The sequence below is a fragment of the Wolffia australiana genome, chromosome 16 (genome assembly GCF_029677425.1).
Source record: "Wolffia australiana isolate 7733 chromosome 16, ASM2967742v1".
Lineage (NCBI taxonomy): Eukaryota > Viridiplantae > Streptophyta > Magnoliopsida > Alismatales > Araceae > Wolffia > Wolffia australiana.
In genome coordinates, this window is record NC_135850.1 from 9,496,960 (window position 1) to 9,508,062 (window position 11,103).

At 39.9% G+C, this 11,103-nt stretch overlaps 1 non-coding gene across 1 annotated transcript; it reads right to left on the minus strand.

Moving 5' to 3' along the window:
• Positions 1 to 7,998: 7,998 nt before the first annotated feature.
• Positions 7,999 to 8,099, minus strand: LOC144714086 (small nucleolar RNA R71). The gene has a single exon (XR_013584240.1). It is a non-coding gene; the product is annotated as a small nucleolar RNA R71 (small nucleolar RNA).
• Positions 8,100 to 11,103: the final 3,004 nt, after the last annotated feature.

Genomic DNA, 11,103 nt, shown 5'->3' on the forward strand with positions numbered 1-11,103 from the left:
ATGCTGGATGCTCAAGAGCAGATGAGGAAGATGCTAGAAAGCCTCAGACCTGTCCAATCTGAACACCAAGGTATACCGTTAGATTCTCCTTGCACATCTTATAAACTTCCCACGAAACCGTCCATCAATCCATGCAACTTGCATCATGTGCAGCATTCCATTCATGATGAGATGAATAGAGATGATCCTGAGGTTCTAGCCATCTCAAAATTGAGAAATGGGAAAGAACTTCAGGATCCCTATCGGACTTCTATAGAGAATTCTAAGAAGGAACCAACCACAAGAGGGAGAAGGAGAGGACCCCTACGTGGAGGAGCCTCTACCTTCTACGAGTGGGCAGCATGTTCCCTACCCTTCCGCTTTAAATAGAAAAACCGATATTTGATTATGAAAACCGACTGCTAGAGAATTTTAGAAAAGCCACCATGACTGTTACTGTCGAAGATATGCTTAGGTGTGCACCTTCCTAAAGAAGTACCTTAAGGACTCTTGCACCATTAAGAAGCCTAGGAAGTGGTTAAATTATCTGAAAATGCCTCTAGCATTCTTAATGCCATCCCTATCAAAATGAGAGACCCCGGAGCCCCTTTCATTACATGCGAAATAGGAGGAAACACCTTCTCTAAAGTTTTATTAGATACGGGAGCAAGCATAAGTATCATTCCGACCGCATTATATGAGGAGAGTGGGTTTGGAGAGTTGGAGGAAATTCATATGGACCTACTCTTAGCTGACGGCACTGTTAGGCAACCCGAGGGAAGGTTAACCGATGTCATGATCACTGTAGAGAATTGTGAAATCCCTGTAGACTTTATAGTGACAGATGTAAAGATATCGGAGACATTAGTTTAGCTCCTATCATCTTAGGTAGACCATTCTTGGTTACGACAAAAACGATTATGGATTGGGAGAAGGGACGGTTGAGTTTAAAATTGGAAAGGAGAGAGTTCAACTGGATATATCGAAAATGATGAAATGTCCTGTAGGAAGCAATGAGGAGTTAAAATTGTGTGCAGAAGATGAAGGAGAGGATGTGGTTAAAGAATACTTGTCACAAGTAGAGGGTAGAGAGCTAGAGGGAGAGATCATAGACCCCCCTTCGGTAGAGGTAGGGCCAGAATTGAAACCTTTGCCCTCATCCTCAAATATGCATATCTAGATGAGCAGAAAATCCTACCGTAATCATATCTTCATCACTATCCTCTGAACAGGAAAAGGACTTGCTAGAGGTACTTAAGGAGCATAGAAATGCCATAGGTTGGACCTTTGATGATATTAGAGGAATTCCATCTTTGATCTGTGAACATAGGATATTTTTAGAAGAGGAAGCAAAACCTTGTAGAGAGCATCAAAGGAGACTCAACCCTTACATGAGAGAAGTTCTTGAGAAAGAAGTGATTAAGTGGTTGAATGCAGGAATAATTTATGCTATATCCGACAGTAGATGGGTGAGTCCTGTACACATGGTACCAAAGAAATCTGGAATTACCGTGAGAAGTGAACGAAAAAGGGAAGAGGTGCAGAAAAGATTGACCACAGGGTGGAGGGTGTGCATTGATTACAGGAAATTAAATAAGGCGACAAAGAAGGATCACTACCCACTACCCTTCATAGATCAAATACTAGAAAAACTGTCAGGGCAGCAATATTTTTGTTTTCTTGATGGTTATTCAGGATACAACCAAGTAAACATCCATCCTGATGATCAAGAGAAGACAACATTTACGAGTCCCGTAGGGACATATGCCTTCAGCGATGCCCTTCGGGTTATGCAATGCCCCCGCCACATTTCAGCGATGTATGAATGCCCTATTTTCTGATTTAGTAGGCGAATGTTTAGAAATATTTATGGATGATTTTTCAGTAGTTGGATCTACCTTTGAGAACTGCCTCCTAAGCCTCACCAAAGTATTGAAGAGGTGCATTGAGTCCAACCTTGTCCTAAGTTGGGAAAAATCTCATTTCATGGTGCAGGAGGGAGTAGTGCTGGGACACACGGTCAGCAACCGTGGATTGAAGTGGACAAGGCCAAAATCGAAATCATCCAGGGCTTTCCACCTCCAACCAACCTAAAACCCTTAGGGGTTTCTCGGCCACGCGGGTTTCTATAGACGTTTTATCCTTGATTTTGCTAAAATTTCTAAACCTCTTACAAACCTTTTATCGTCTAAAAATAATGATTTTGAACTAACACTAGAGGCTAAAGATGCATTTTATAAATTGAAAGAAGCTTTGGTTAATGTGCTTATCCTGCAAGGGCCCGATTGGACCCTTCCTTTTGAACTAATGTGCGACGCTTCTGATTTTGCAGTAGGTGCAGTGTTAGGCCAAAGAATTGATAAGAAACCCGTGGTGATCTACTACGCCAGCAGGACCTTAGTGGACGCACAACTGAATTACACCACCACCGAAAAGGAGCTGCTGGCCATTATTTTCGCTTTAGAAAAGTTTAGGTCTTATTTACTAGGTAGTAAAATAACTGTTTATTCTGATCATGCAGCTATTAGATACTTGTTAACGAAGAAAGAGGCTAAACCGAGATTGATTAGATGGGTGCTTTTATTACAGGAATTTGATTTGGAAATTAAAGACAAGAAAGGGTGTGAAAATGTAGTAGCCGACCATCTCTCACGAATCATAGGCGCCCCACCTGAACAAATTAATGATGCATTTCCTGATGAATTTGTCCTAACTGCACAAGGAACATCCGTTCCTTGGTATGCACATATTGTCAACTTTTTAGTTTCAGGACAAATTCCTACAGGTTGGACTTCCCACGAGAGAAAAAGCTACTCAAGGATGCGCGATTTTATTTTTGGGAAGATCCGAGCTGTTTCACCAAGGACAAGATCAAATTCTCCGACGATGCGTCCCGAGAGCGAGCAACGAAGCATCCTAGAATTCTGCCACGCAAAACCAGGAGGGTCACTACTCGCCAAGGTAACAGCTCATAAGATTGTTGAATCGGGTTTCTTTTGGCCTACATTATTTCATGACGCGCAGAAATTTTATAACAGTTGTTTAGCATGCCAAGCATCCATCAATATCAATAGGAAAGATAGAATGCCCTACAACCCATCTTAGAAGTGGAAATATTTGATTTATGGGGAATTGATTTTATGGGTCCATTTCTAGTTCTAACGGTTATGAATACATCTTGATGGCTGTTGACTACGCTCCAAATGGGTAGAAGCCATTCCTCCAAAACCAATGACAGTAAGGTAGTGACCAATTTTATTGAAAAACACATTTTTTATAGATATGGATGCCCACGAGCGATCATTAGTGATGGAGGTTCACACTTCACAAATTACAACTTTAGGAATCTCCTCAAAAAGTTTGGTGTTCATCATCGAGTCACTACCCCATATCATCCTCAAGCCAATGGACAAGTTGAATTGTGCAATAGAGAGGTGAAGAAAATTTTGAGGAAAATAGTGCGTCCAGATGGGAAAGATTGGTCCAGGAAGCTAGACGAGGCGTTATGGGCTTATAGGACAGCTTACAAAACCCCTCTCGGCATGTCTCCCTTCCGCCTTATCTTTGGCAAAGCTTGTCACCTACCACTTGAGTTAGAACACAAGGCCCTTTGGGCTATTAGAAAACTCAACCTAGATTTGGATAGAGCCGGCAAGCATAGACTTCTTCAATTGAATGAGTTGGAAGAGTTAAGAAATGAGGCTTATGAGAATTCAAAGATTTATAAAGCCAAGATGAAGATGTTTCATGACAAGAGCTTGAGGAGAAGAATTTTTGTGGAGAATCAAAAAGTATGGCTTTACAACTCTAGACTAAAACTCTTTCCAGGTAAATTGAAAACGCGATGGGATGGTCCCTTCCTTGTTCAACAGGTTTTTGAGAATGGAGCCGTTACAATTTTAGATCCTACGTCTCAAAGACGATTCACTGTGAACGGGCAACGGCTCAAACCCTACTTAGAAGAAGAAGATCTTCACAGCCCCATGAATATTACGTTAGAAAAGCCATCGCATGATAGCTCATGATCCGATTAGTTTTTGTTTTTACTACATTTCATATTCTCTCTGCTTGATTACTTTCCTTGTTTTGTTTTTGTTTCTGCGTTTTGTTTCTGTTCTCGTGTGCAGCCACTCCGATCACCGCCCACCTCAAACGCCACTGGACAACACGCATGCTGATAGCTGCCCTTCCCTCCATGGTTTGGTATTCCTTTCTCCTCTCTCTCATTTATGATTTGTCATGTAGGCACATGCCTTTTATTGAGGGGAGGGAGTTCATCTACATGCATTATCCCTGAAATTTTTTTTGTTTTTGCATTCACAAACCATGGATATTTGATGATCTTAGGAGATGATTGTCCAATGATATGCATGATAATTCGATTCTTTTCAAAAGGGTAGAAATGCAAGAGTGGCCAGCTAGGGAATCCTAGGTGAAGTAAGCCTAGCTAGGTGCACTACGATCCATACCACGACAGTCGTATCTATTACCATTATACTTCTCTCACCTCACCATCCACCTCGGGTTGAGTTAGCACTTACATGCACGAAAATTTTTAGCTTTAGTGGAGAGTAGGGTTAGTGTTAGCTCATTGGCAGTATTATTATGACGTGAGTGAAGCTCCTGACCCATGAAGGATACATAACCGTCGGGGAATAAGCTGCCGGTCTACTAAGGACGGCACATGGGTAGTGGATAAGCGCCACCAAACTATCAAGTGAAAGCTGCACTGCGCATAAACAAGCAAAGCTTGCATCATAGTACTAAAGTTGATTGTCATCAAAATGACCAACAAGCAGCAAATGCCAAATAAAATAAAGGTGGAAAAGCTGTCTCCCGTGTGTTTGAGCCGATGCTACTATAGCCATAGTATTGAGCTAGCATTAATGCCACTCTCTACGCCTGCTCAGTAGTGCGCTTGGGGTGTTAACTCGATCTTATTCCATATACTATGTACTTACTATATGTACTCCATAGATCATGTGCACTTAGTTGAGGTTTAAGGCTGAGATAGATCCTAAATTTCTTCTACGCTGGTCAATTTTAATTGCTGAAAATACTCCTTGAGAAGAGCATGAATCAAAGTTATCGGAAGTCAAAACTCACCTTGAGATCATCTTTTATTCTCACCTGCATGTCATTACTAAGGGACTAGTAATGATCTAAGTTGGGGGGTGTTTGATGACTTTAAAATATGTCATCAAATAACCAAGTTCTCAAGTTTAAATTCATTACAATTATCTTGTGAATTCATGCTAAGTTCATGCATATGTATTGTTTTATGAAATCACTAACCCCACTTGATTCTTTGAATCAAGTGGAATATATTTAACATTTTATGGCTAGTGAACATTCAGAAACAGGTTAAGAAGATCAAGGAAGAGAGGAGGATCAACAGAAGTGGGCAAAAATTCGAAGTGGCAAAAATTACGAAAATGCCCCTGGGCATGACTTAAGAGAAAACCTATAAATACTCTCTTGAGAGAGGAGTTTAGGTGTTCAGAATTTTCTCTAAGGAAACTAGGGCTTGGAGAAGAGGATTTCTGCACCCTCCAGGAGCTGATGAGCTTTTGGAGTTGGAGAGGAAGAACAGACTAAAGATAGCTTGGATTGAAGAACCACGCCTCGCCGCAAGGACGTGACACCCGACGTGGGGAAATCGCAAGCTTCAGCCCTGTAATCCCTCTCTTCTCAGACAATTTTGGTTGGGTTGGAAGAGTCACAAGATCTTCCAATGTTTCCCAACTGAGGATTGTTTCGTTTAGATTTGATTTCAGTTTAAACTTTGTTCCTTTGTTGTTCAAATCGTCTTCCCAAATCTTCCAAAAGAACAGAACTCCTCCATCTCCACCACGCTGTGCAGCAAAGCCGCCGCTCAGCCGCGTGCACAGCCGCAGCACGCGCAGGCGCGTGCACCAGCGGCAATCAGACCAGCGCGACAGCGCGCGCAAGACAAGCGTGCCGCCGCGCGGCAGCGCGCCAAGCCAGCGTGCAGCGCGCAGCGCGCCAGTGCAGCAGCGCAGCAGCGCAGCAGCGTGCGGCGCGCAGCTGCGCGCGCACAGCGCGCAGCCGACGCAGCACGCAGCCGCGCAGCACGCGCAGCGCTGCGCGCAGCCGCGACGCGCACGCAACCCGCGCAGCACGCAGTCGCGCAGCACGCTGTTGCGCAGGCATTCCGCGTGCATAGGCAGCCGTCGCGCTGCATAGTCAGCGCGCAGGAGGCCGCCAAGCACGCAACACCTTGCGCGCAGGTTATCCCTGCACGCAAGGTGTTCGATCCTTTGCCCCAAAGGGCAAAGGATCTGTCTATAGAGAAATTCTCTGTAGACGGCTTGATTAAGTTGCACTTTAACGTACTGAAAAGGAATTTCCTGCTGTTTTCTTTTGCTCCCTGTGGATCGACCCTCACTCGCCCTAACTTGTGAGGTTTATAAATTCGTTGAATAAGCTTAATCCTCACACATGTTACTGATAAATAACCAGTAAAAAACACAGTAAAATTGAGCTTATCAATACCCTCATAAATATGTCATGTTAATTGATGAACATAGTTTTATCATAAATTATGCCGTCATTTACGCAGATATATTATCATGAAATGACAAGAGTTTATATTTTATTGCTCATTATAAGTTTCTTTTGACTAATCCCACTTGATTCTATGAATCAAGTGGCTTAGATCTTATCTTGGTTTGAATGAGTACAGAAATTGATTTGGAGATAGTGTACATGGGCGAAAAACGAATCAAAGAGGATGCTTGGACCAAGTCAAAATGGCAGTTATGGATCAAGCCTGGACAAAGTAAAATGGCAGTTATGGATCAAGCCTGGAGAAAGTCAAATGGCAGTTATGGATCAACATAAACCAAGTCAAATGGCGGTCATGCTGGACCATTCAAAAGATCCAAGCAGTTTAGAGAGAAGAAATCCTATAAATACCATCTCAAAAACAATATTTAAGTTGTCTAGAATTTTCGTTGGAAGAGTGGAGTGTTGTTTGTTTTTGAAGTTCTGTAGACCCTCCATTGTTGATGAACAATTGAGTTGAGTGAAGAAGCAAAGCTGAGAAGATTCTAAGGAGGAGGATCATTTCCTAGCCAATCAGGGGTGTGCGCTGCGCGCGGCTGTGCAGCGCCCGTGCACTACAATGCAAGATCTGGTACTTTGTCAAAATTTTTACTAAGTCCTAGATCTGCTTGTCGCACAATGATATTGAAATGAAAAATAATGAACAGATTTAGTTGGATATATTAGAAAGTTACAATCCTGTACTTTCCAACCCAACTAAATCTGTCTTAAAAAAGATGATGAAGCAATTACTGAACTCTAAGAAATCACATTTACCTTGTGTCACACCCCTGATTGGCTAGGAAATGATCCTCCTCCTTAGAATCTTCTCAGAATAAATATTTTGACAAAAATATTTATTTCTGTTCAATTATTTCTGTTTATCTTTAAAGGCTAAAGGATTAAACCCCTCAGCTTATTATTTCTAACATTCTTGTGTGAGATTTATGGTAGTAACAAGGTCTAAAGCTTGTGGAAGAATAGAAGAGGAGGTGACTCAACCAAGGCACTCATTTCCAGATTCATCGATCACAAAGCAGGATCAAGAGAAGCAAAGCATGGCAGAAGAAGGACATCCCCATCAAGATAGAAGGAGAACAATGCTAGATAGATCAACACCATCAGGGAGCATAAGCCAAACTGATATAAATATAAATGTGGGAGAAGGAGTCATGTTCAGGTATGACAATGCTTTAATAAATTCTTTACCTGAATTCAATGGTCATACTTCACAGAATCCTTTAGAATTTTTAGATGACTTCTATATCAGATGTTCTTCTCAAAATGTACCAGGTCTGTTCACTGAAGCTTTAAAAATGAAATATTTTCCATTAACTTTAAAAGACAAAGCTTTTGTGTGGTATCGAAATTTAGGCATTACATTTAGATCTTGGGAATAAATGCAAAATAAGTTTTTACAAAAAATTTATCCTCTTTCCAAAACAATTTTTTACAAAAGAGAAATTTATAATTTTCATTATCATGAAAATGAGGCATTTACTGAGACATGGGAAAGATTTAATGATTTAATTAGAAAATGTCCTCATCATGGTATTGAAAATTGTCAATTAGCTCAAATATTTTATGAATCATTGTCGGATTTTATGAAAAATAAAGTAAATCTAGCTACTGGATGAACTTTTTATACTGCTTATGAAGATGAAGTTTTTGATATGCTAGAGAGAGTAGCAGAAACTGACTTGCGGGAAATAGGAGCAAACCACAATGGAAGGAATTCACAGCCAAAGAGAGGAGGTGCTTTGCAGGTCAACATCAAAGAATCAGAATTACATGCAGGAATCAAAGAGACCAACCGGAAATTAGAAGAGCTAAGCTCAACTTTGAAAAATGCTTTTCTAAATAATTCTCCTATTGTTAAAGCTAAAATCTGCTCTCTCTGTTTCAGCAAGGATCATGAAGATGGAGCTTGTCAGCCCATAGAGGAAGAGGTTAATGCATTCAATCAACAACAACCTTCTTGGGCTGGACAGAAGAGAAACAACTATAATGCAGAAAGCTTCAACCAAGGAAATAAACCGCAATTTCAACCAAAACTCCAATTTCAGAATCGACCTCAACAACCCTATCAGGTTCAATCACAACCCCTTCAAGATTTTTCTTCACTAACTCCTGTGATTTCAGATATGATAGAGAAACAGAACCAAAAGCTTAGAACAGAGATGGAAATGCGGATGCAAATGATGATGGACTTTCAAACAAAGCAAATGTTAGAATCTCAAGAGCAAACCAAAAAATTGCTAGAGAGCTTCAGAATGGGATCAAGTGAACATGGAGGTAAAGGAGTTGACTATAACTCCCAACAAGGTCGATTTCCAACTCAACCTAGTATAAATCCTTGTAATGTATTCTATGTAGAAAAATCTGTTCATGAAGAAGAGAACCATGAGGATCTTGAAATTTTAGCAATTTCAAACCTGAGAAATGGAAAAGAACTTCCAGATCCTCATGTGTCTTTAAAAAATTCTAGAAATGAGAATGAGTATGAGGATGAAGAAAAGGAGCTTTCTTATAAGAAAGAGATTTTACCTTCAACTCATGCTCAAGACATTCCTTATCCCTCTGCTCTGAACAGAAAGAAGCCTGTTTGTGAGTACGAAACTAGGCTTTTAGAAAATTTTAAGCGAGCCACCATGTCAGTAGCTGTAGAAGATATGATTAAGTGTGCCCCCTCATTAAAAAAATATCTTAAGGATTCATGTACTAGTGGAAAGCCTAAAAAGGTAGTGAAATTATCAGAAAATGCTTCCAGTATTTTGAATTCTATACCTATAAAAATGAGAGATCCAGGAGCTTCATTTATCACTTGTGAGCTTGGAGGAAAAATATTTTCTAGAGTTTTATTAGATACTGGAGCAAGCATTAGTATTATCCCTATAGGATTATATGAAGAATATGGATTTGGAGAATTAGAAGAAATCAGTATGGATCTATTACTAGCAGATGGAACAGTTAGACAACCTGAGGGCAGATTGAAGGATGTCATGATTAATGTAGAGAATTGTGAAATCCCTGTAGATTTCATTGTTACAGATGTGAAAGTTAAAGGAGATATCAGTTTAGCCCCCATTATTTTAGGAAGACCCTTTTTAGTGACAGCTAGGACAATTATGGATTGGGATAAGGGGACTGTTGAATTTGAGATAGGGAATGAAAGAGTTAAGATTGATATTTCCAAAATGATAAAATGCCCATTGGGAAGCAATGAGGAATTAAAATTTTGTGAAGAAGAAAATGAAGATATTGAGGCAGTGGAGGAGTACTTTTTGAGTATATAAGAATTGGATTCAAAAGAAGTGGATAAAACCACTTCAATAGAAATTACCTTAGAATTAAAACCTTTACCATCTTCTCTTAAATATGCCTATTTAGATTCTATGAAAACTTTATCTGTGATTATATCTGCATCTCTGACTCAAACCCAAGAAAAAGATTTACTTAGGGTTCTTAGAGATCATAGGAAAGCCTTAGGATGGGCATTTGATGACATAAGAGGGATTCCACCTTCCATCTGTGAGCATCGAATATTTTTGGAAGAAGAATCTAGACCATGTAGAGAGCATCAGCGAAGGCTAAATCCTTACATGAGAGAAGTCCTTGAGAAAGAAATTTTGAAATGGTTAAAAGCAGGGATTATTTATGTTATATCTGATAGTAAATGGGTAAGTCCAGTTCATATGGTACCAAAGAAATCTGGAATAACTGTAGAGGTAAATGAGAAAGGAGAAGAGGTTCAGAAATGATTACCAACTGGATGGAGAGTATGCATAGATTATAGGAAACTCAATAAAGCTACTAAGAAAGATCATTACCCATTACCCTTTATTGATCAAATTTTAGAAAAATTATCAGGGCAAAATTTTTTCTGTTTTCTTGATGGATATTCAGGATACAATCAAGTTATATTCATCTTGAAGATAAAGAGAAAACAACATTTACTAGTCCTATAGGAACTTATGCTTTCAGGCGTATGCCTTTTGGTTTGTGCAATGCTCCAGCGACATTCCAAAGGTGCATGAATGCTTTATTTTCAGACTTGGTAGGGGAATGTTTAGAAATATTCATGGATGATTTTTCTGTCTTTGGGAATACATTTGAAAATTGTTTATTAAATCTCACTAAGGTATTGAAAAGGTGTATTGAATCTAACCTTGTTCTAAGTTGGGAAAATCTTATTTTATGGTGCAGGAGGGAGTAGTGCTGGGACACTTGGTAAGCCATTGTGGACTGGAAGTGGACAAGGCAAAAATAGAGATCATCTAGGGCCTTCCACATCCAACCAATCTAAAAACCCTTAGGGGTTTCCTTGGCCATGCTGGTTTCTACAGAAGGTTCATTTTAGATTTTGGAAAAATTCAAAACCACTTTCGAATCTTCTGTCATCTAAAAATAATGATTTTGAATTAAATGTTGAGGCAAAAACTGCTTTTGAAAAATTAAAGGAAGCACTCATACAAGCACCCATCTTGCAAGGTCCTGACTGGACCTTGCCATTTGAATTGATGTGTGATGCTTCAGATTATGCTGTAGTAGCAGTTT